Raw genomic sequence first — 26,286 nt, 5'->3', positions numbered from 1 at the left:
CTCTCCCTCTCCTTCTCTCTTTCCCCTCCATCTCTGCCTGCCCCCCCTCCCGCCAGCCCTTTGTCGACACTTGATCATTTACATCAAGTTGACATTCGCAGAGTTTACTCAGGGGTCTGTAATTGTATTCTTTCACCGGTTCTGCATTACCAACCATGAAAATGGAATCTTATCATCCCTGACCAATTTTTAATGTACAAAATGATTTGGCCGAGGTTCAAAGGGAGTCACAATTGAAATCAGGTGAATGATACATGTAGGTTTTTTTCAGTTTCTCCGTGCCTTGATTTGATTTTTCTCGTATGGCATACAGGGAGACGTAGCTTATATTTATATGTGTGTGTGTGTGTGTGTGTGTACAAGCTATATAAATGCATGTATATACTCTGCGCATGTATCGATGCACTATCTGCCTATCTATATTTTGTGTACATATCACTCAAATTTACCCATTTGCAATGCAATGGATAACAATGACGTTTGCTCTAATCCCTAAAAAGCAATCAAAGAATTGGAACAGGGTTAAAGCCTGCTGATAGTGCACTGCGATTAATAGGACATTATTAAATAGCCCCCCTCCTTCAGCTCCTTTTCCCTCCACCCCCCTCTCCCGCCGTCTTGCCAGATGAAAAGGGGCCTGGGAGACAAAATAAATAAATAAATGAGGTTACATTTACATTATAAAGAACAGGGAAGAAAACAATAGGGAATCCTCCTCACTGAAAGGCATACCATCTCCAAAGGGACAGAGTCCTCAAAGTATGGGGGGGAAGGGGAGTTCCTGCTCTCAAATATCATTAGAATGTTTTTTATCTTTTGGCAGTTTCATATTGTGAATAATATGGACATTTATAACTCAGTCAAGCTGTTTCTTTCAAGAGTACAGTTCCTTAAGATCAAGGAATCTATCAACTTACATAGCTCCCTTAGCTATCTTATCTAAGTGCCTCACAAACATAAATGTATTTATCCACACAGTCCCTGGGCAGGAGAGAAATGTTCTTGTCTCCATTTTATAGATTGAGGAGAATGGGGAGGAGAATGGGAAGGAGATTGAAGGCCTCAGAACAGCTGCTGGGTTTGGAGGGCCTGGCTTGAGGCACCGAGGACTTTCTTCCTTCCCTCTTCTGTAGGAGCTGCTCTCTGGTCTCCCTCCCAGATGCTAGAGACCTCACCTGTATTTCTGAATGAAATGAATGTTTTCTGAAAGTTACACTCAAGAAATGCCACATGAGTCACTGGCCGTTTTTAGAACAGGTGACTTCCTTGATGCCATGCTAAGAGGTCTGTTCTGGTGAGGGAAGTGAATCTGTACTTTGTGTCCGTATATACTTCATACATCAGACTCATAGCTCAGAGAAAAAGATAAACCAAACCTGGAAACACGCTTAAACAGATGTGCAAAGAAGTAAATCTTGTGGCTGAATTCTCACAAGATTCAATGTGCTTTGTGCAATGATCATGGATCTTCATTTGCAAGTTAAGTTATTTGACATCCTTAAGTACATTTCAAATTTTAACCCTACTCCATTTTAAAGTACATTTCCATAATATATTTGATCACAACGAAAAATTGATCCCTTTATGGAATTATCAGTTTCTCTAATTTTTGATGTAACTCCGGAATTTGGAAGATTTCTGAATTCAGTGTCCTTGTGCCTTTTTTTTTTTTTTTCTTTCTTTTTTTTTTTTTTCCTTTTCCTGTGAAAGAGTAAGTGTAGAAGCCGTGCTTCTAAAATTAACATTGATATAAACTTTGGCTGTCTGATATATAACATTATGGGAAAAAGAACAAATTTTCCTGCAATCTGTGTGTCTGTTAATGGTGATTTCAGTGGCAGAATGTAGACATTTCTGAAAGTCTTCATTCAAGTTCAAGCATTTTGCTTGTTACGTACTCTATTTCTCATCTCACTTGTGTAGCTGTGATTTTATACTAAAGACGAGAGATTAGCCTGACCAGAACAAAATTATTGTTCATCTCCCAGATGTATCCTGATAGTGTTTTGATGTTTCATGGTGAATAGTGTTACTAAAAAGGATTTGCATACTCCCTTTGGAGTTGTTCTGGCAGTGTGGTTTTCCAGACTGGAGTCAACACATTGCACACACAACAACGGGGGGAACGCAGTTGATTTCCTTTCTTCAGAAGTATCCAGTGACACATCTAAAAATGTGATGATGGTTAAGCACTGGCTCAAAGATGACAAAAATCAAAGAAAGCTTTTCTATGCAAAGCTTTGTTTTAGCAGTCTCTGTTCTTGAAAAAGTGCACATTGGTGACAAAGTAGTGGGCTCAGCTACTCCTCTCGTATATAAACTGTTTGACATTGCCATGAGAGAAATCAACAGAGCTGCAACTGTAAATAACAGTTTCATTGATGCTGAGACAAAGGCAGTGTTTTATAAGGAACGTAAAATGGGAAACAAAATAACACGTAATTCCTGCTTGGGTTTCAGGACAGTGCTTAACATGATTGGTGATTGTCCTGTGAAACACATTTGGGAATGGTTCGCTCTTTTTCGTGGAAACCTTTGGATCCTTTTTGTTTGCTTGTAGAGGGCAGAAAACTTAAAGAAACATGTTAGTTCAGCTATTCTAATGTGATTTTCAGGAAACTCTAAATTAATTACATCTTTGCCCAGCAAAAAGAGTAGCAAAAAATAAAGAGAAATGCACTGAGATACATGGAAGGTGAGAAGTATTAATTTCCTGAGTTAATTAGTCCAACATTGCATATGTGTATGCTATATGATCTCGTAATGTTCTTGTGTGCAGAAGCTTTGTTCAGCATTGTCCAGACAAGAGACAAAGTTTATACTTTGGAAAACTGTCTATACTTCAACAAAATCACCTTGAGTGACCTGGGGAACTGAAAAGACCATGCTGTAGGTGTCTGTCAGGAGACTGTCAGGACAATGGCTCCGATTCTGGCATGGGTGAGATATGTTACAGAGCACTGGGGCATTTTTACAGATGTTTAGTTCATTGACTGCTGCATTCTTGTATTTAATGACCTAAGTATGATTAAAGACCTTAACTTTCTTTTGTCTTTGCTGTGGTACAAATCCTTGTCATGATATAAAAATATTAGCACCCACTTGACTGTTTTACATATGATTTCAATATGCTAACTTCCGCATTTAGCTTTACTGTAAAAATGATTATGTATATAGCATATCATAATTCAAGATGTTCTTCTGGTTTTGGTCACAGTGATATAGAGGATAGTAATATATAGCCTTTGTTAAATAGGAATGAGATGAAAATTTATAACTGGCTGTAAGTATTATAATGAATATCTACAATAAAGTCTGCTTTTAGCTGTTGATTTTTATTATTGGAGGATCACCTGTATCACAGGAGCATTCCTGACATTTGCCAGAGTTAGAAAGATTTATCCTTGGGCTAAAGTGAAATGCCACAGGCAGAAACTGTGATAAATTATGAGAGTTTTTCACATTGTAGATTATCTACAATTAATGCTAAAACAAAGGCAGCTGAACAGACACCTTCCTTCCCCCAAATCAGTTCTAGAATCAAAACAACAGGACTAAAACTATGTGCTTAAACATTTCTGTCCAAGTTTGGAGAAGCTGTGAGTAAAAAAGATGAGCTTGTGTAATGAAATCTCAAAGAAAGCAGAATTGCAGGTAATTAAATTGTCTCCTTTGGGATACTATCATTTCACAGGAGATGTGTTAATCTTTGGAGAGAAGGAAGATTGAGAGTTATCCAAAAAAGAAGTAACACAAACTCAAAGAAAAAACTGGGACAAGCATTCTGATGCAGCTGATAGAGACAAGACATTTTAATGCAAAATATTCTCTGTTTGAGCTTAATTTTGTTGAGTTTGTTCATTGTAAGGAAGTATCTAGGAATCAAAGCTGATGAAAAACTGAGTTTCCATCTCAGAAAATACACAACAGGATAAAGACAAAAATACAAAAGCTTTTGTAATATAAAACATTCAGAAACTTTTTTTTTTCTTTCTTTCTTTTTTTTTTTTCAAGAGGCTAACTGTTTCATTTTTATATTTTCAATTATTTCACCACTGAACTGCAGCTGCTCTGATTCACACTGCAGCTCCAGTTCGGGTGTGTGATGACCCAGTCAGTGCCATACATTGGGCTCACAGCTGAGCTTCATTTTGTGTGATGCTAGTGCTCAGGGCTGTGTGGGCTTGCTGTAGGGATTTGGTAGAAAGAAGGAAAAAGTAGTTTTAACTATGTTTCAGCTTCTTGCCTAATTCAGAGTTAGAGTATGGATTGACTGGACATGGATGTGGACAAAGTATTGTGAAAGCTATAATCAAGGTAAGGAGCTGGATCTTGGCTTTCTGTTTCTGCCATGGAAAAATGTATGCCTAATAGTCGAGGTAATATTAAAATAAATAAATAAATAAAAAATTAATGCATACTTGCGTATAGGGAATGGCAGAAAATATCAGTCACAATTAGAGTTCTGATTTTCTGACCATACAGCTGTAAAGTGTGTGGGTGTTCCTGGTGTCTCCGAGCTTGTTCTGGATGTGTACAGAAGCAGCAGGAACCTCAGGAATGTTGTCCCTTGGAGGCACAACAGGGTTAGGCCATATTCCTAGGGCAACTGTATTTTATGCAATGCAGTACGTAGCTCCTTGTGGACTTGCAGCACACATATGTTGTATTGTATCGTCCATGAATGCCTTTGGAGAAGCTGTTGTAAGTCTTTTTAGTACCTAATTTTTTCTTGGTTTTCTTTCTCTCTTTTTTTTTTTTTTTTTTTTTTTCTTCTGAGTCTGTGTAGTCCCATCATACATAGAAATCTCTTTGTCTAGGCTTACATAACTTATCTTTTATTGTCATTCTTTAGTCCTTAATAATGTATTTGGGGAAATACTAGAATAAATTGATATTTAAAATTTAGGAGTTGGAAATAGTGATGAAAGAATTGAGGAAAAAAACGAAAAACAATTCTTGAGTGTCTTAAAGGGGAAGCAAATTGCTAGGAAATGAGCTTTATCTGAAAGAGGCTGAGGCCACAGCTTTGAGACTTTACTTTATTTTATTTTATTTTATTTTATTTTATTTTATTTTTAAAGAAAAAGAGATTCCAGATAAACACTTTGTAGATGTGTTCTTGGATTCTGGCTTTCTATTGTCTCCTGTAGCCTTTCATCAGATTGGATCACTTTCCTAAATTAAATGACTTGTCCAGTGCCCAGAAAGAATACTTCAGGCCTAACTCTGGATCCAAGACCAAAAGTGAGCTGTTTTCTGGTCCTCGCTAGATCTAAAAGTTCTAAAAGACAGCAGCTGCATGCAGTTGAGCAGTTTGCATAGGCTGGCACTTTTGAGTAGAACCATGTGTGGAACACCCCAAGAGGCCACAAGTATGTGAAAAGAAGGCACCTATCTCCTCCCATGTTCTAGTCAAGCTTGGGTCTGCATGCCAGGAGTATAATTTATTGTTGCCTTTTAAAATTTACTCATTATGTGAGACACTGTCAAGTCAATCTAATATCAAAACTGAGGTTTTGTAAATCAACGATGTATAAAGCCTGGCAGCAATAGAAAAGCTTTCATGACATTAAAAAAAAAAAAAAAAAAAAAAAAGTCTGAGGGAATCTTAATTTTAAAGAAGCAGCATTTCTCTGCATTGTTTGTTGCTCAAACATTGCTGTATCTTCATGTGTGAAAAACAGGCAGGGAACCCAATTAGAAGCAGGCACAATCAATAAAAGTGAGATTGATTTCCCCCCCTTTTAGTCTGAGTTATTTATAAAAAAGTAAACAAATGGTGTACATGGGGAGATGCAACTTTGTTGTCAAGATAATCCTATGTCTTCTGAGTACAGCTGAGAGTAGTATTTCATCCCTTTTTATATAAATGAGATTACTAGACTTTATTTTATCGCTTCTTTTCATGCAAATATTTTATATTCCTTGTGCATGTGCAATATTGAAAGTAATTTTTGGTCTGCAATTCTTTAAATTATTGGATGTGCTATTTGGAAAAGGCAGGAGATCATCAGGCCCTTTATTTGGGGCTGAGCTCAGGTGTGGTAACCAAAAGATCAAGAGATCTTTGAGATCTGCTTTGCCATTTGGTCTTCATAATGTTGCTGTTCAGTTAATCCTGGAGTACTTTGGACTGCACTGCTTTGACTTGCAATAGATTAAGGCATGTGGTACTGGGGCCAAACTTTGTGGATAGACGTGATGAATACCTAGTTAAAGTAACAACTCTGTTGAAGTATCTGTACTTGAGTCCGATGACTATCTGAAGGTACTTAACGTGTTTGTATGGAACTGGAGGTCAAATCTCTCATGGATAGAGTTAATTGCATTCTTGGTTTAAAAAACAGACTTTTGAGAACCCTTTTCCCTAATTGCTCGTTTCTAGTTATCAAGCCTTTCCATTCCCTTTCTACCACTTGTCTCCTTCCCTTCTAGGTTCTCAATCAGCCCTTGAATTTCTCGCTGTCCTCTCTCTTACCCACTTCTGCTCTTTTACCATCTTGCAGCTGCTAATTCCATCATTTTGTCTCATTCTGAGAGGCCCAAGAAAAAGGTATTTTGTCAGCTTTTGTTCTTCTCGGTCCTTTGCATACAGAAGCAGTCAAAAACACAGTTTTTAATTGAGAGAGTGGCTAACCAGAAAAACTTCTATTTATCCAAGGAACTTGGACAAATGCAGTGGTGCTTTAACCTACTGTAGGCTCAAAGACTTCTAACAGTTTTCCATCATATTAGGTTTAAGTTAGTTTTTTAAACAGTTTTTCTTTCTGCATTTACCTATGCTTCTAAGGAGATGCAAAAAGCTAAAATTTTACAGAACCCCACAAGTCAGGCATTTTGGCCCGAAGTGGTGAATTATATGGATTCACCAAATGTTGGGACAGTTCAAAAAGAAATGAGGTAGTGCTTTGTATTGTATTCCATGTTCTTGCCTTTATAAACTGCTTCAGTGTTTATCCAGAAAATGCAGACCTCTATGAATAGTTCTTTGTTTGGAGTTTGAACACTCTCTTAAATAAACTCTTCCTATTAGTAGATGCCAGTGACATCAGATTGCTGTACCATGTTTAATTGGAAGTGGCAAGCAAACACTGTACAACTGCTTCTAAAAATGCCTGGGAGCTATTTGAAAGCTTTAGCATGTTAGAGGGGAAAATGGCCTGGTTCTATCTCCCTTTCTTGAGGGAGGGAAGTGGGTGTTGAGAGGGGGGAAAAATACCCTTCCCGTGCTCCAGAACTCTTCTGTCTGTATCTGCCTGGCCTTTGGGATACGGCTCATTTTGGATTGATTGAATTTCCGTGGATACCCTTTCTGTGATGTGATTATTAAAGCAACCAACTACTTGCTAATTGACAGCCAGTTTGTTCAGGTGCTATTTATTTTTAATTGGTTATAAGAGAGCTTGGCTGTCCTAGTGCACTTGTTGTGTTTGCTGTAAAATAATGTACTATGCGAGAGCCCAAAGTAATAGCCTTAGATATTAAAACAAATTTAGGAAAGGGCATTCCCTGTTCTGAGAGCTAACTGGTATCCTGTTGCCAACGGTAGGAAATGACATTTATAGTATCTCACAGTTACAAAGCCCTCAGATAAGTTACCTTTATATTTCCTGGCAGGAGTCCTCCTGGCAAGGAAGATCACCTCTAGTAGGTTCAGAAACTATTTGCTTTCAGTCTTTAATATTAAGTAAGCATTACCTCTATCGCTTCAAAATATATATTTTTAATTTTTAATATTTAATTTTCAGTTGTTTGAACACTGTTTAGAATATCGTTGAAAAAACACATGGTCAAGAAAAAAGCCTGGTGAATGGCACTGTAGTCTATTCACATTCATTGATCTCTCTTTTTACGTCACATCTCTTACCACAGTCTGAGCGTTTACCCAGCAGTTGATTAAATCTATTAGAGAGCTGCTCTTGCTTAGCTGCCTAAGTATTGTGGTTTTAGAATTTCATGACGAGTCTGTAATTAATCCTGCGGTGCAGCTTTGGCAATTTTCCGTATATCATTCCAAGTGGGAAAAGGTAGCAAGGTTACTGTATGGGACCGTGACTACTATTTAAGCACTTTCAGCGTTTTGATACTGAAGGGCTTATAGCACCATTTCATATATAAATGACAGAGGTAAATATTCCTTTAGCCCTATTAACATCAAATTAAAGCCCTTTTCCTAGGAGATAATTAGTTGATATCCCCATTGAAGTTCTAATTTATTTTGTAAGAAAAGCCTATAATTGGACATTGTTCCCACCCAATACCAAAGAAATCACATGCACAAGTGGTCGTTTCTATTCCAGCAGCAGCACATGCCTCTTCTCAATGTAAGTTTATTTGTATTGCAGAGCAGCCTTTAATTTCTATTTATTATGTGGTCTTTTGTGGCCTGTGTGTGCAAAGCACCACTTCACAGTCCAGAGGGTGAGACCACAACCACTACACCACAAACCATCCTGGGACTGTAGTGTATCACCTCTGAGGTCAATAGACAGAGAATAATAGAGATGGAAAGGGGAAGATGGAGAGAATCAGTCCTAAAGAAGAAAGAGTAAAATAAATATCCAGAAGGATTTGGAGACTGTAGGCAATGAGAAAAGAGGAAAAATTGCCTGGCATACTCCAAAGAGGGATTATCAGGAATGATTGCAGGTTAGCAAAGTTATACCTATTGAAAAACATCTTCTGGTGTTGAACTCGATTATGCTTAATGCTACAACCCTTTACTCAAGTGAGCTAACCCATTGGCAGCAGATGGACTACTTCTTTGAAAACCCTTCTTTATATGAGTTTTCAAGCCCCTTAAACTGTCAAATAGTCTTGTGAGAAAAGAAAATGAGGTTCCAGTAGGGAAGACATTTAGAAGTGGTCTGGATAAAGCACTACATAACTAATTCTGGAGGACGGTCTTGCTGTGGAAGGCAGAAGACTTTCATGAATTCTTTCACAAACAGTAGATCTGAGTGTAGGACTAAACTGAAGGAGCTGGAATTATCCCATTGCTGTTAAATGTCAGCTAGTTCTGTCAGGAAATTATGTCAGGAAAAATAAAAAAAATATATATATATATTCACTTTGTTTATTGTAAAGTTGTCAAAGAAATTAGGACCATGGGAGAAAAGTAGCATGCACCTGTCAGGCTCCTGATTGATACAGAAGGGGCAGCGGGGTGCTGGCATGGGGTACAGTTCACATGCAGTCCGTAATGCTAGTGAGAAGGAATGGAAGATCAGACACGCCTTATTCTCCTAATTAAAATATCTGTATTGAGATACTCCCTCAAATATGTAATGAGGTGGCTTACTAACATTGTGGTATTCTTAACTTGTGAAATACACAGTGACAATTCGCAACAATAAAACTCTTACAAAGGTTTAGAGGTTAGGTTCATTTAATTTATTTATTTTTTTTTCTTCCTTGCAGGGAGGAGTCAAAACTGTTACTTTCTCCAGATTTGTCTAGAAATAAGTTCTTTTAAAAAGTTAAGTTTTGTCAAAAGTAGAGGACAAAGAAAACCCAGAACCAAGTTCTTACTTTTGTCTCTATAGACCAAATGTAAATGGGACACATGATCTGTCTGATTCTCTAGGTCAGTTTGTCCACATCTTTAAACCACACAAGACTTGTGTTGCAGAAAAGCCAGTGGCTTGAATATAGTTGCAGTTTTACTTTGGGATTGAAAAGCATTATTGGAGCTATATTCAGAAACCTCTGTCTCTTCCTTTAGCCAGTACAATCATTCTCTCAGAGACCTGTGTCTGGGATTAATATTTTATGCATGAAATGTTTCATGTACAGTAGTGACATAATAAGAAGAGGCATTTTATTAGTTTGTGCATGCGAGAAGAATGGATTACAGAAACAGGAAGTGTGTAAGGACTTGCCTTAAGATGCCATTTTTATTAACACCTAAGTTCATCGTTTTAAGGCAAACATGGTTCATGCTTTTTAGTTTTTTATTTTATTTTGCCAAGACCTGTCTAAAGAGGTAGCACCCCATTTATTCATGTTCTTCATGCATATCTTGCACAGAAAATAGCCCATGTGGAAAGACAGCAAACAGATAGCTGCAGCTGTTGCCACTTATGCTCCACAGCACAATTTAAGGAATTAATGGTTTCTAATCCTGAAAATAATATAGATACAGAATGGTGTTACATTCCAAACTGCCAGGCTGAAGTCCCTTGCTCTTACTTCATAAATATGTTTATAAGAGTCTGCCTTAATCTCTCAACTGCAAGAAGAGCTTTAGAGATCACTCTGTGTTTGAAACTGAAGTTATTGACCTTTGGAAACTCATTGGTAGCCAGGGAAATATACTGAGGTATCTCTTTGTTGAAATATTTAAGACAATTGTAAAGCACCAGAGCTACTGTGAGATAAAGCTCCTTCTGGTCTTGCCATCTATTTCACTGACTGAAAAATGCAAATGGTTTTGGCACTTTTGTGCTGTTGTTGAAGTGATGGAATACAACATGGTTGTCTGACAATTGCAGGTTATTAAAGACTATTAAATTGGTAATCCCTGGGTAATAGAGGTAAATCTCTCTTCAGTAGCAGCAACAGGATAACTTTTGTCTAAGATCATTATTATTACTTTATGGTTTAGTAAAAACGATCTGCAAATTGTTCCTGACCTCAGATTTTTCAAAAATCATGAATCAAATCCCTTTTCTCTGAAGACATGAAGCAAAATATTGTCCTATCTGTTGTCTTTTGTTTGAGCTCTACGGGAAGGCTCTATTTTCTAACTCTTCTTTACAACTGGGGAGGTTTTACTTTAAAAAAAAAAAAAAGGAAGGAAGGAAGAGGAGGTACTAGCATGAGCTGCACTCAACAATATAAGTGTAATGATAGAATCATGAGAACTGGACACATTAATACATAAACTTTTAAACCTTTCATTCTAGTATGTTCTTAAGCTTGTCTCAAATGGATCAAGTTATTCACCACAAATGTACAAGTTTGGGAAGGGGAAAAAAGTAATCTTATTTTCAGTAGTTCGGATATCCTGCGCTTCCTGATGAAGAAGAGACATGCTGGTGCATGGTGCTTCTGCAAATCAGGCTGCCATTCATATTGCATCCAGCTACCAAAGCAGGGTGACAGTGACAGGGTATTGACAAATAAGATGCCTTCTATTCCATCCTTGTCTTCATGCTACATTAGCTTTACTCTCATCAGGAGATGCATTATTAAAATAAGCGATATTCAAGATGATGGAGGGAGAGCTACTGTAGGGAGCTCGGTGTTGCCAGGGTCATGCCAGTCCACTTGTTACTGAAGACTTGCATCCATCTTCCTAGTTTTATCCCTTTATTGTCTTTTTTTTTTGTTGCTGACCTTTAAAAGTTAGTAGTTTGCCTGTTCTATGTGCAGAAAGTTTTTCTTCCTAAGCTAAGCTTTTATCATCTCAAAGTTCTCTTTTCTCTGGTATTGTTACTGGGAGTCACTGGCCATATGAATACTACAGGCCACTCCTATTCTCCCTGGTTCTCACCGGTATCCAACACTGTGCTCTGTAACATCCTGGGAAGTGGGAAGGAAAGAAGCATCCCAGAGCTTGAGACATTGTACTGCGCTGAGGGGGTATTGTTCTGCAGTCAGCAAAGCACTCAGGAGTTCTCTTGTTTATTTAGGACAGAATTTCAAAAGGGCTTAGATTTCTACTGGCTTCCAGTTCTCCTTCAATCACACGAGGGAGTCGTGTGCTGTATCTCTGTGGAGCATCAAGGACAATGGTACTTGAAACTTGCTCCAAGTTTCAAGACAAAAGACAAAACTTGAACAGTAATATGAGGGGGACAATTACATGCTCTGTTCACTGTGAATCCTTAAATGATTCTTCATCTGTTTTTGGCAATTCAGGGGATTCTCCCTGAATAGTAGTACGGAGGACTCATTCAAACTGTCATGAGGTCAATCAATGCGATACTGCAGTCTGTGCATTTCAAAATGGGATAATGCATAAGGTCCATGGATGCTTTTCAGATTCTGTTTTATAAAACACTTTGTGAACAAGAGGAGGCACCAATGCTAAATATTGCACCTTCAAGGAAAACTCTGAGGCCAAGCCCATTACAGGATCTCAAGCATTACACCAACCCATCAGAATAGATGTTAGAGAAAGTTTAGAAAAGAAACAGATCGAGGGACTACTACTAATACAGTGAATTATGTACATTCTTATATTCAGATGAACAAGTAACTAGCAGAGATAACAGAAGGAGCAAGGTCATGCTTTTGTTCTGACTGGCTAGGCTGCGTTTAATAAAATCTTATGAAGCTGGGCCAGTTTGACAGGGAAAATACAAGACTGCCTAATGTCAGATTTTTTGAAAACATCAAGCTGGAAAAGTACAAAGATTTAGAGAACATTGCAATGGTCCTAAGAAAAGATGATGAAAGCAAAATCAGTTTTAAGTACAATGCAAAGCTCAAGCGCAAGCAGGAAAACTGAAGACTGGGAAGTATAGTAATGAGATGGGAAGTGTGTGAAACAACAGAATCAACAGAAGAATGGAGAAGTGAATTGCAGAAGACAAAAAAATCAATCCGTGACTATGATGAAGTTCCTGGAAGAGAAACTGTAGGGGATTAGCAGCAAAATAAGATCAGATAAGGGAGCATAAATAATATATCAGCAAGGAGAATGTCAAGTTAATCTTAGAACCCTGAATTTGCTTTAGAGAAGGGTGGGGAAAATCCTGAACACCGGCTGGAATGCAGGCATGAAATGATCCCATGGCATTCGCCTGACACCATGACAGAAGGTTTTCACGGATCATCATCTTGTCTCTCACTTACTGCAGCTCTGGTGTTCAGCTCCGAGAGCAACTTGGGAAATTTGTCCTAGTGATGTTCCTCTGTGTTGCCTCCATGCCTAGCCTCCATTTGCCTGGTATTTATTTCTTCGTGTTTCAGCAGGGTGAGGATGAGTAGCTTGAAGATGTGACCATCAAAGCTAATGGCGGTTCTTACAAGGTCCATCTCAATGCATAAATAAACTGAGGCTCAGCACTGATTTCTGCCATTGTCCTTGGTTTTGTCCACCATGTGTTTTTCCATTGGATTGTTTTATGAGCGAGGCAGTTGTTTTACAACTTACTAACATGGACATACCATGACAGGGAGCTGTCAAGCCATTTTAAGTATTATTAAAACCTCACCTCAAGGAATATTTTAAATCAGATCACATTATAATCAGTGTGGACTTTGTGTTTGTGTACTAATGTCATATGCTCTTGCATCTTTGCCTGAAAATAGTTTCCTTAACTCTTGTGTTTTACTCTAGAGGTCTCCTTATCTACACAAACTCATACTGACCTCACCCCTTTTCATAGATTTTGTGACCTGACAATAGTTTTTGGCAACTCTCAGAACAGCATGTTGTGTTGTTCTCTCACATGCATTGTTTGAGGTGGGGAACAAAAAACAACAGTAAAAAGGTTTCTGTGATAATTCTGAACTTCTTAAAGAATGTAAGGCTCTGAGGGGCTGTTGTGACAACTTAATCTAACCTCACACATAGGCAGCAGTGGTCACAGAACTTCCTTGGGTGATTCCTGAGTCAAGGAGTATCTTTTAGCAAAGCTGGCTGGATAATCTTGATTTAAGGATTATAGGCAATGAGAGAATCTCCCTGCCCTGTGGCAAGATGTCTCAAAATTTAATTGCTTTCAAAATGTTATTTTGACTTTGAATTTATCCATCTAGCCACAGGTTCTGCACAGGATCTGATATATATCTATATATTATCTCTCTCTCTCTCTCTCTCTCTGTATATATATATATATATATGTATACACATATATGCTATACATATAGCATATATATATTATAGTGAAAGATGTAGGGTTCTTTCACTATCAGCAGTCTTTCCTATTTACATAACCACACTCTGACCGAAGCTCACTATTATCCTTCTTGATAAACTAAGTACTCAGCACCTCTCATCTCTGGCAGTAATGCAGGGTTTCCAGGCTTTGGGGCTTCTTTTCTGAAGTCTTTTAAGCTACCAACTTTTTAACAATGTGGTCTCACCAGGCCATGTTGTCTGAACTATTTCTTGTATACTTTGAACCTGTAACCTGTACTCTGTTCTTTTAAGAATACACTTTCTGATGGTGTGAGGAACTCTCAAGCAGTTGCATGTATTTCACCAGTAATGTGTAGTGTGGGTGTTTTTGTCTTGGTGTTTTTGTTTGTTTGTTTGTTTGTTTGTTTGTTTGTTTGTTGTTCTTTAAACTTTGTGGAATTGGTGGAGGAAAAAATGAAAGTAAATGTGGTGGACTGTTTTCCCTTTTATAGTGGGAAAAACAGAGGCCTGTGGGTAGCACCTGATCAGCTATGGTAAGTTCTTGGCATTCTGCACATGGTAAAACAATCCCTCTTTTATAAAGAAAGAAAATAATACAATTAGAAAGGAATTAAACAATATAAGTTTTAACCTCAGAGGTCAGTGCTTTCTGTTGCAGAAAAGATTGCCGTTCTAGCACAAGGTTTTAACCTTTGTTCAAGCACCTAGTAGCCAGTGTCAAATAGACTGAACTTCATTTGGGATGAAAGCCCTTACTGTGGTCGAGGGGGTAAATGTTTGTGATTGCAGGAGCTGCTGATATTTTAGCACTGTGATGAGAAGACAACGTTGCATTCAAAGTGCTCTCAGGCCTGCACTGCAGCTGACAGGCCAATATAAACACAGGTTATGTGAAGGAGAGCAAGGTATTTTAGAAAACGAACAAACAAACAAACAAAAACAAAACCAAAAAACTATGTATTTCTTATTCCCTCTGCAAAATCCTTTTGGAAGCAAAGCAGCAAAATGGTTATTGAAAGCAGAATAGATACTGGCTACAGTGTTGAGCTTGCCTAGATAGCGTATTAAATAAGATAACCATCTCAGATCTCTGGGAGAGTTTTGCAGAAGTATGTTACTTGTATTGTGATGAAATTTTTTGGTGATGAAAGCAAGGGTGTAGTCTCTGATATTTTACTAATCCCTGGAAGAAGGGGAAATGAGAGAGTAGGTGAAACCCCCGGACTGCAGTCCGAGTCACCTCCCAGCCATCAGAGATGATGAAAGTGTTTGTTCTTGCAACTATCCATTACAGTTTTTATTTTTATTTTTTCACACTGCTTATTATGTCTTTAAATAATAATAATAATAATAATAATAATAATAATAATAATAATAATAATAATAATAATAAAAATAATAAAAATCCACCTCTCTCTGGACAATAATCTCCACTTTCTGTAGTGTTATTTTATCAAGTTATATAAGCTAGGATATGGTCTCACTGAATTATAAATCCCCAATATGGAACTTCAGCTCTATTGTCATCTTCCATGTTATCCTGCCAGATGTATTAAGGTGCGTGGGGAGGCCTTAAACCCAGGGGGATTGTTAATTTCTCTACAACAGCCTTTTAGTGCCCGGAGCTTTATTCTCTGAGTGTGATGCTAAATGATAGTCTAAGGAATTTGGGCAGGGAAGCCAGCCCTCAATTAAATTGGAAGGGGACATGACATATGAAAGAAGACACTGACTTCCTTATACTTGATCTGACAGATTTTGAGGCTGTTGATCTAAAACTCACCCTTTTCCGTACACTGTGGAGGATGACAGATGTTCAGAGGGACCTAACATGATTAGCGTTTTTGCTCTGGGAGGCAGGAGAGGATGTTATGATTTACTTATATTGTTGATTCAGTGTGCTTTGTTCAGAAGTTTGTAGCAAATGCTGTTGTTGCTTTTCTAAACTAATGCCTGAATTCTATGCTTTTTTTTTTTTTTTTCTTTTTTTTTTTCTTCCACTAGAGTGGCTTATTTTGGCTGAATCTGGAGGGTTTCACACCTCAGCTTCAAGGCTGTGCCTCCAGATCATATTGCTACCAGTGGGATTATTTTTTCACTGTCATTCACCTGTACTTCAGGCAGTCAACTAGGGTAGGCCTTATACTTGAAATAACTCTGACTTGTTATTTTCTGTAATGATGCACAAGGCAGAGAACTTTATGGGGACACTAGAAATATAAATATCTTACCAATACAGGGCAGTTAGGTGTTTTGGTTCCACAGTAATTGTCTGAGGAGCAACTTGAATTTCAAGTAGGTTTTGTATTTCGTTGTGAATATTTCACATACTTCTAAGAGACAGCCAGAATCCATAAAGGTCATGTACTATTGTTGATTCTGTGTCATTTGTCACAAAACAGCCAGCTGCTAGGATCCCCCTATGACCAACATTACCTGGCAGCTCAGATAGTTTTGGGAGGGCCATGTAAGAAGCAAAGGAAGATCAACACAGAGATGACACTGATGCTGGCAGAGTGTCAAAAGACCTGTTCAGAGACAGAGACACTGTTGTCTCTGTTCTCCCCAGCACCTGCCCAGGGCTCATATGAAGTTAACCATTGCATGATAGGAAAACTCTTGTGCCACAACAAGACTGCAGCACTAATACCCCCTACTCCATGAACACCAGTTCCCTGCTCTGCTGAAACCTCCACTTTCCTTTATCTTTTTTTTTTTTTTTTTTTTTTCCTCCCTCTATGGGGGAGGTTTTAAATCCAAAGTGATAGAAAGAACAAATTACTGGCAACATCAAGAACTTAAGAGCAAATGAAAACACTCAAAAATCAATGGCAAAACAAAAATAAACAGGAACAAACCCAGCAAGCTATTCTTAAGGTAGAATATTCCACCAAAAATGCTCTTGACACATTATGATACCTGTATATCTTAAAGTAAGAAGCTGCTCTTTAGCTTGCAGGCAACATAAATTCAGTGTGTTAATACGTAGGCTGACAAGGCTTTTATTTAAATATTGTCCTGAACGCAACATGCAGCCAATGCACGTTAACGGCATGTAAATCATTGCTGTGCTATAGCTGCCTTAACCTATTTTTTCTTCCTCTTTTCTAACATTGTCAAAGTTTTGTTTCATTTCTCCCCTTCCCTTGAATAAATGCTGTTTTCAGTGCACAGCTCCAAGCTACCTCTTTATTGCCAGTTCCAGGCCTATGGTACCAGGAGTTAATCGCCCTTCAGCTACATATTGTTAACTGTGATGTGCCTGCTACCTATAAAGGAGGAAAAGGCTCCTTTTTATACCGGAGAATAAGATATATTCTGCAGAATTGCTTGGGTGGGGGGAAGCCTTTGTTGAAAGAAGGGGACTACAGCTATTTTTTATTAGTATTATAAAGAAATCCGTACTCCATTGAGAGCACATGCTGCAGTGCGAGGGAATGTAACGTTTCCTGTGCTATCAAGGCATTATTTGCAGCTTGTTTAATGAACTCAATTTCATTTTTATCTGTATTTTGTATGTAGATAAAGGAACAAATAAAGGAATCAAAATAGGAGATTTCTCCAGCAACATTTTTTGGGGAGGGGAAAAATGATATATAGCAGGCTCGACCACAGATATCTTGGTCACATTGTCAGAATGGACAGCTCAGTCTGTCATTCATTGCCCATGGCAGTGAATTGGGACAAGAGTTGTTGATATGACACTAAACAGAGAATTACATTTTTCCACACTGTATGGAAAACATAGATGTATTCTTGTTCTCTGTGCTTCTGAACAAGAGAACAATGCTGATAGGAGCCCACTACTTTAAATCGTTGTTGGCTATTCACAGCACTGACAATAGAAGGCAGTTGTGAACTGGCAAAAAAAAAAAAAAAAAAAAAAAAATCTCCTGAAAATGACAGTAAACCGTTTGGCATATGCTGAACAGAAAGCAGGCTGGTTTTATTAAACGATGGCTGAATTCTTAAGTAGCTGCCCGATTTGTTTTGGGGTGTGGAGTAATTGTGGGTCTCCTGTTCTCCTTCCCCTGGTCTGATTTCAGTTCTTTGCATACTGGAGTAATACACTGAAAACTCCCAGTTAAGATTTAAAAATGTTATGGCTGCTTAGTATTATGCATCAAGCAGTCAGAAACTCTTGACAAAAGTCCTGCCTCTGCTCCAGGAACAGACAAAGAGATACACATGGAGTGGTGATGTGGGGTGTGTGTTTTTCTTAGTTTCTTTTTCCCACTAAACTCTGTATGAGTTAACACCTGGGAGCCTTCCTACAGGGGCATGTAACTAGGCCTCTAAATATGGAAAGAGAGAGCTGATGCTCTCCTCCAGTTTGGGCAATGAGTGCAATTTATCTGTGTATACAGTGGTGAAAACAAGTTTTCAGAAGTCCTGATGACATCTAGAGATATTTGTATGGAAACTTTAAAACCGCGGCATATTCAGCTCTTATCCCAATTCTGTGGAGGGCCCTCCATGTGGGAGTGTGCTCTGCCTCTTTCTTTAAGCTGTAACTGTATTCAAGATGCTATCCTTTCTTTGTTTATTTATATTCCCATTAGCCTTTTGACTATTGCTCCTCTCACCATTTGCTTTGGGCACAGACAGCTTTGGGGCGAGTTTAGGCATGTTGGAGCAAGCAAAGTACTAAATGTGGTCGCTGGCTGCAGCGAGGCTCAGCACGGCTGAGCATTTATCTGGGTTTCTGTAGCCGCGATGCCACGAGTCCTCTAGTGCTCCCCAGGCTTTGGAAATTAGAAGTAAAAATACAGCAAGGAAAAAATCTCCATTCTGCTTCCTGGAGATGGAAGGAAGGCAGGCATGGGGCAAGAACCAGATCTTATGACACTCTGGCTACAGCTGCCAAGAGAAATGTCTCAGGAGATGTGGGGAACACGTATTTGGCATTCACTGGACTGGAGTGGTTGGAAGTAGCTTCTAGTTTGATAGCAGGTAACACCAATGTGACCACCTTCCATGGAGAAACAGTTTGGTGTGCTGTCAGTGTCTGCCCTCCTCCCTCTCCCCTTAATATCAAGTAGTTTTTATGATGCATGTAGAGGACACAACCACCTGTGTCAAAATGGGGATAAAACCCTACAAGGGACTTAATTTTATTATTTAAGGGATTGTTGGTCTGGGAGTCCTGAGGGGTACATGTGGTGCCCCATCAGGGCTCCATGTAATGACATTCCCTTCTGTCAGTGACAGTAGGTCTCTTTTTTTTTCCCCCACATCTGAATTCTTGACAGTGACAGTGTCAGAAATGGGCTTGCTGCATTTATCACCCTGTCCTGGCACAGCAGCACTTGTCCACACCTAGGAGCTAAATTTGGTTCCTGACACTGGTCCTGCAGCAACTGAGGAAGAGCTGTGCTTGCTCGTGCAACTGTAAACTTTTACGTGTTGTGGGGGAAGCTGTGATGGGAGGCTGGGGATCCATTTTCTTGGAGAGCGAGTTGAAGCGAGCAGGAGTGTCTGTTGGTGTCATTTACTGTGCCAAGTGTACCTCTGCTTATGGGACATGGGAGAGATCCCTGTGTCCCCAGCAGCAGTGTGTGCCTCTGCCTGCACAACTAGTATAGATCTTCCCAGCGGTGACTTACTGGAAGCTGAGACAGCCAGCTAATAAAACTGATGGAGCTTTGCAATTGTGAAAAAACTGGCAAAAGAAAAAGGAACCTCTAGTGATATCTGTGTATAAGCAAAGTAATATAACATTAAACAAACAAAGCTACTGTTGGAGCTGTCCTGCATAGCCTGTCCTTGCGATGCAGTTTTGTTGCTCAGCTGCTGGTCTCGTTATCTGGAGAGCTCCCAGAAAACACTGTGTCCTTGGAGAATGAAACGCATGTACATTTTCCTTTCCTGTACATCTAACAACACAGTCTGGCTTTTTGACCTGCTCGTTGGACGTGCAGAAGGTCTTCTACTGCTCATTTGCAAAGGACAAGCAGAGCTCTCTGTCACCTCTGAAGTTTTCATTCGCCCTTCCCTGAGTCAAAGGAGGGTAGCAAAGCTGTTGACAGTGTGCTGGATGTGCTACCCCAGTCCTACTGATGGTACTGGGATGCCTTGAAGGGTTCTACTCTGCTGCGCTGTCGTGTTGAGAGTTAAACAGATTGTGAGAGTCGGAGGCAGGGAGGAGCATTCTCCTTGGGGGCAGGCTTGGCAGATCTCTCGGGTATTTAGCTTGCTTTTACATGATCCTTTATTGATCCTATTGAAAGCATGGTGAGACAACAACAAATGAAAATTATGGAAGTAGGGATTTCTCTGGGATGGGCCAGAGGGGTTCACATTCTCAGTGTGACTACTTCAGGTGTACTTCTGCAATTCCTTGTATCTGGTATACACGTTAAATGGCTACTGGTGATGGCTTACCCCCATGTTTGAAACAAATCCAAAAGCTCTCCTGCTGATGGAAGCAGCAGTTAGACAGGCAAATTAGGAAGTCACTGAGTCTGAATTTAGGAAGATTAATTTATTACTACTTCTCTTTTTACAATAACAATTAGTAGACCTGGACAAAAATGATGAAAAAGATTTTGCAAAACAGGAGTCAAAAGACTTTTTTTTTTTTTTTTTTAATTTTTTATTTTCCTTCCCTTTCTCTGAAGGAGAGGGAAGGGAATAAAATAACATTTTTAATGGATTTTTTTCCAACCCAATCCACTTTATTAGTCATGTTTCATGTCCAATATGTTTGTGAATACTCTTGTGAACACAAATGCAGCTGGTGATTAATTTGCTCTGTGTTACTTGTGGGGGAAAAAGGGGCAGGGTAATAAACATGTTTGAAAATGAAATCATATCTTTTGACAATAAGGTCAAAGGTAACAATGACCATATTCAATTACTAGTTTCCTAAATTTGGGAATAATCCAAATTGATTAGAAATTTTAACTAATTGCTTGACTTCTTCACTATTGCATTATCGACCCTGACTAGAATTCACCGGTTCTTGTCAGGCCGTGGAGCAGCTCCTATAATGAAGAGGCTACAGCTGAAGATAACACTGAAAAGTTATAATACTTTCAAGTCTATTCAGCAGGTTTTTGTTCTTTTCTTTGGTGGTGGCTGAAGGGAGCTAGTATGCGGGGGTTTTATTATTATTATATTTAATGCAGTCTAATTGTAGGATAGTATTAAGACAGTACATCTTTAAGTTTTCATATGAAAGTATGAGCTTTCATATGACAGAATATCAAAGTGAAAATTAATGTCCGCCACTTGTATATTGCCTAGACGTTACTTTAGAGAGAAAACAACAGGAGCGAGACGAAGCCATACATATGTTAAATTCACATCAGTAATAAAGATTAAGTAGAAGTTAATAGCATCCCAGTCATGCTTGTGGAGGTAATCTCCTTTCTGAAAATTCAAAATTAGATTTGGAGGATCGAAGCAAACAGGGGGTGAGACTTTGGCGTAATATTTTAATCAAATTGTCATGAATGAGTGGATACAATTAAGAATTCTGTCAGTCACAGTGCTGAGCCCCTTTTGTTAGTCAGCTGTTGTGAGGGATGCACTAGGGCATCGTGGGTAGAGATTAAACTTGACCTTTCCCAGGATCTTCATTTTTGACCCTCTGGCTAGGCTTTGCTTGTCAGATGGCTATTTTTTTATTTCATTTATTTATTTATTTATGCTTAAAAGAAAGGGTAGCAGAGGTTGGGGACAGACAAAGATGTTCTCTCTGTATTTTTTTTTTTCCTTTTGCTAAATACAGCAGACAAGGCTCAATAACGGCTCCCCGTCAGCTGCAAAGTGCCCATCTAAACCTCTTTCCTTCATTACTTCTCTGATGTGTACTGTATGTCATTCCTTGGACAAATTTACAGCTGAAGAATCTGTGCCAAAGGCAATACAACTTAACGTGCAGGGAAGTGTTTTCTATTCAATAAGTTGTGCTAGAACATTGCTACAGCAGGGTTGCTTTGCTTTTCAAGTCCCTTAGATAACTTCGTCTTCTTTCTAGAAATTTTAACTGTATTTCCCTAGGGATTTTTAAGCGTGGCTTTGGACAATCTTCTGTTACTGAGAAATTTTATTCTGTGCACAATCCTCTTGAGATTATGACAAATTTAACACCGAGATTAAAAATCAAATACTTTTTCCTTCTGAGTTAAGTCTGATGATACATATTTTAATTGCTGTTTATGTAAAAATGTTCTCCAGTATGGAACTTTGTGCACTGATTCATGATGGAAATATATTTTATTGCAGGAGATTCTGTGAATTCGTATTCTGTAGGACCAGAGCAATATGTGTTTGTCTTGTGGTCTGTTATAACAATTTGTATTACGGAATGCTTCATGGCTCCAACTGAGATTGGACTCTGCTGCACTAGTCAGTTTATGCACACCATCCCAGACAGTTTCTCTCTCCCCTGTTTTGGGATCTGTGGAACTGTAGATCCTTAGCTATCATACCAGCCCCAGATATCTCACTTGCCTGTGGAGAGACAGTTTTAAGCACACAAAACAAGCAAACAAAAGCAACAAACAATAATCCCAACCTCAAAACAATAAGAAATTATTTTGTATCCCAAATTCACACTGATCACACTGTTGTTAAAAACCTCATCAAAAAGTGACTTGGAAAAGACAACATAAGTGATTTCGAAAGGCCAATTTCATGTCTCTTCCCAGTGGCTTTGCCACTGTCCAAACATTGAAACAGTCTGTACTTGAGGTTTGAAAAAATGAAGAAAAAAATAAAATGTTATTTCAACGCCATAAATGGCTCCCCAAGGCATTAAAGTACACAAACACAACTACAAGAAATGCAAATATTAGAACCAGCGCTCACCACTCATTTATAAATGAAGATAAATCAGTTGTATGCAATAAACCAAGATTAACTTGATGCCTGAAGCATGTTCCATATTAGAGATTTCCACAAGCTCACACATAGGTGGGTTATCTTTTTCCTTTTATTTTCTTCTTTTTGGTTAAATAAAAATGAATTTATTATTTTAAGCCGATCCCAGATGATTCTTTTATCCTCTGTCTTCTTTCTTCTTTTTCTTCTCTGCCTTTTTATACAGTGTGTTTGGTAAATAGAAAGAAGTGCTTTCGACATTGGGTGACAGTATGTAATCTACATTCCCTCTGTTTGTTTTACCTTTTGTTACAGAAAGAATAAAGTCTGAGCAAGTTGCGCTAGTACATCAGTTTCTTTGCACTCCTCTGTACTGTAGGACCTAATTATATTTTAACACCACATTTACTCCATTTGCCTGGAGAATTATTTCAAATAAACTGACAGACCTATTGTGTTGTGACATCATAGTAGCTCTTTTTTTGTTTGTTATTGTTGATTCTTTTTGTTTTATTTTATTTTTATTGTTGTTGTTTTAACCACAGAAAACAAGCCCTTCTGTGAATTCAGCAATAGCACAAGAAATTGCATTAACAACATTTAAGCAAAGTGTTGAAAACATACTGAAATAAATGCTACCGCACTTCAGGGGTTGAAAGGAATATGCATCAAAATGCTTGGCATTTAATTTTTTTTTTTTTTCTTCGGGAATTTAGCCAGTGAAATATAGCTGCCAGTGTCTCAGGCCTGCGTGTGTTCTTCTGCAATATGCTCTCGATCAATCAGATTTGCATAACTAAACTGTCGGCAAGCCCGCTCGGCTGCCCAGGTGCAGGGCCATTTGCATATAGAACAGTGAGGAGGTCCCAAGAGTCACTTCAGACTCCAGTGACTGCTGAGCCCGCAGTCCACACCGCACTGGAAATGAAATTGGAATGACAAAAAAATGGTAGTGCTAGTCTGCAAGGGTGAAATATGCACTTGTGTTTCAAAGGTTATGTAGAGATCACAAGACAGCATTCAAGCACGAGAATATGCACAAGCCTACAGGAAAGCAAATGCTGTTGTGTATATTTTGTTTCCCTTCCCCCAGCCACACTGATATGTATGTATTTATTTTTATGTCTGTATACAGATATACATGTGCCCCCGAATATCTATTTTTTTCTTTTAAAGTTGTGTATCACAATTTCAGTTATTCTTCAGTCATTTGGTATGGTGGAGGCAAAGAGTGCAGGTGAATTTTAACTGTATAGTTCTTTCCAATTAAATCTCCTGAGGGACAAAATAAAAATAAATGAGACCTTTCCCTCGAGTTTGTTTCTCTCTGGAACATGCTTCTACTTTTTCAGCACGCTTGCCTAGAAGTGTATCTCCTGCTTCCTGGACTATTTATTACTCAATTAGAAGAGCTAGATGGTGAATAATTACCACAATGTATTGATACAGCTGGAAATAGAATAAGAAGAAAATGGATTACAATACTGATTACTAAAAGCTCTTTATCTGAGGCTTGCCATAGGTATTGTTATCCCAGTTCTACAGGCAGGAAACTGAAATATGGAGTGGTGAAGAGATTTTCCTTCAGGAAAGCAATGATCCATTGATACTCTGGAAAAAAAATGAATGCTTTTGTGGCACTGTGTGCGATCTGGTATGAAATTCTGTATTCTAACCATTAAGAAAGGTGTTCTCCTTTTCCTCTACCATGTTTTAATAAGCATTGAAAGCAAAGGATACTCTTAGGTCAATTGATGAGGCTGTAATGTTGGATGCTATTTTCCCAAGGCAGTTTTTGGGGTGCAGTATGTGGCATGTGGGGCTGGAGCCAACCGTACCTCCTCCTCACAGCTGAGTGCATCCCAGCCCTGGCAAGGAAGGAATACAGCAGATTTGGCCCCTGCTGAAATGTGCTGTTTTGGTGGGGGGAGGCAGGAGAGGAGGTGTCCCTCCTGGTTTGAATGTCAGTTGTTGTCAAGTTGGCATCCCGATCTGTTTCCATGACGACAGCTTTTTGTGCTGGGGGACGAGGTCATGCACCTGTGATCTCAATGAAAAGGACAATGAGAGAATGTACATTATTTAAAGCTTTTATCTTCCAGTACATGTTTGAGTATAACCTTGAAATTGGGTGAATAAAGGGTAAAGTACAATTCTACATGTAGGAGTGAGGCAAACTAAATTGGTTAGGAAGAGGTGTGAGGAAGACTGGGTGCATTTTACAGCACGGGCACTTCTCTAAGCCTTCATGGATGGGTCAGGCTGTCTCGCCAACTTTCCATCCCATGTATCAGCAAAAGTTTCTCTGGAGTGAAGGGAGTCTGTCATTCTTGTGAGACTGAAAAGAAGGGGGAGGAATAGGCAAACAGTTCAGCAACTGGCTTTAGGTTGGTGTGTTCTTTAAAGATGCTTGGATTAAGTTGGCTGTTGTGGTTGTGCTTTGGGTGGCCACCACAGCTATTGTGTGAGGCTCTGATTGAAAACTGACGAAAAAAAAAAAAAAAAGTTGTTAACCTAAAGAGCTTCCAGTCAAGAGTGATTATGTATCACTCCCCACCTTGATATGTTATGATTGCCTAAATACTTCCAAAGCTTCACTTAAGGCTTCAGTAAGATGGGACCTGCTAGAGACAAACATGAATAGTATTCTAAAAAAAATAAGCTGGGTACTCCTTACATTTTCTTGTATCCAAAATAAAAAGGAATTTCTGTAAGACAAAAGTTAAAACCAGCCAGAGATAGTCAGCCTTTTTGGTAGCAACTTCTTATTCTGTCATTGTTGTTGGTGTTGTCAGTTTACTAACATCAAAGCAGTATTGGGCTGACTATAATTTTCTTCCTTTCAGAAATACTGGAAAACATTTAAGTATTTTGTCTCAGGAGGAAAGGTGTCTACGGGTGGCTCAATGTGACTAAAAAAAAAAAGAGACACAAAAGACAATTCTTTAAAAGAATATTTAAATAATGAAATCAAATGAACTGGCCTGAAAGGAGGAGGGGAAAAAAAAAAGGAAAAGTAAAACTTCAACTGAGTCAGATACAAACACAAATTGTATTCTTACCACTCATAAAATGGCCTTGTATTTTTGTCAGTGTGTATAATCTATATAGGTAGATACACGGATTGTCACTTTTGATTTAAATACTTGTGGGGTTTTGGCCATGAAAGTTACCTTCTGCACAGCATATTTAAAGGCAATCTATAGCCCACCACAGTACAGCAGGAGGTGCAATGAGAACAATTGAACAAATTTACCTTCAGATATAAACTTCATAGATGATTTGGATTAGAATTTTCACACTTCATATGCATCACGTATTTCTTTAAAATCAGAGCATTTAGAGAAGATTTCAAATTTCTGCTGTTTATGTAGGTGAAAGAAACTGCAGTAAGGGAGAAGAAAGGAAACATCACAAAATGAGAAGAATACTTAAGATAGTCTGAGAAATGGCTACAGTCATCAGAAAAGACCATAAAATTAGCTTGTGTAGCTAGGAATGAGTGCAGCTCAGGCATATCTTTTCTTCCTTATGCTGCAGGAACCCAAATGACCCCTACGCTGCTTTCTCAATGGATAACAGGGATTTCCTGCAATTAATTCTCCTCATACCCATGACCTCTTTCTGCCAATTTGGCA

General features: G+C 38.6%; 1 long non-coding RNA gene across 1 annotated transcript in view; it reads left to right on the top strand.

The window, feature by feature from the left end:
* The first annotated feature begins 4,154 nt into the window (after nt 1-4,154).
* LOC137856919 (uncharacterized) overlaps nt 4,155-26,286 on the top strand; it is a 45,394-nt gene continuing 23,262 nt past the window's right edge. Inside the window, exon 1 of the long non-coding RNA XR_011096876.1 lies at nt 4,155-4,317. This is a non-coding gene — a long non-coding RNA (uncharacterized lncRNA). The remainder of the gene's footprint in view (nt 4,318-26,286) is intronic.

The sequence above is a fragment of the Anas acuta genome, chromosome 5 (assembly GCF_963932015.1).
Source record: "Anas acuta chromosome 5, bAnaAcu1.1, whole genome shotgun sequence".
NCBI classification, from domain to species: Eukaryota; Metazoa; Chordata; class Aves; order Anseriformes; family Anatidae; genus Anas; species Anas acuta.
The sequence above is the reverse complement of the archived record's forward strand: the minus strand, read 5'-3'. Positions and strand labels throughout refer to the sequence as shown.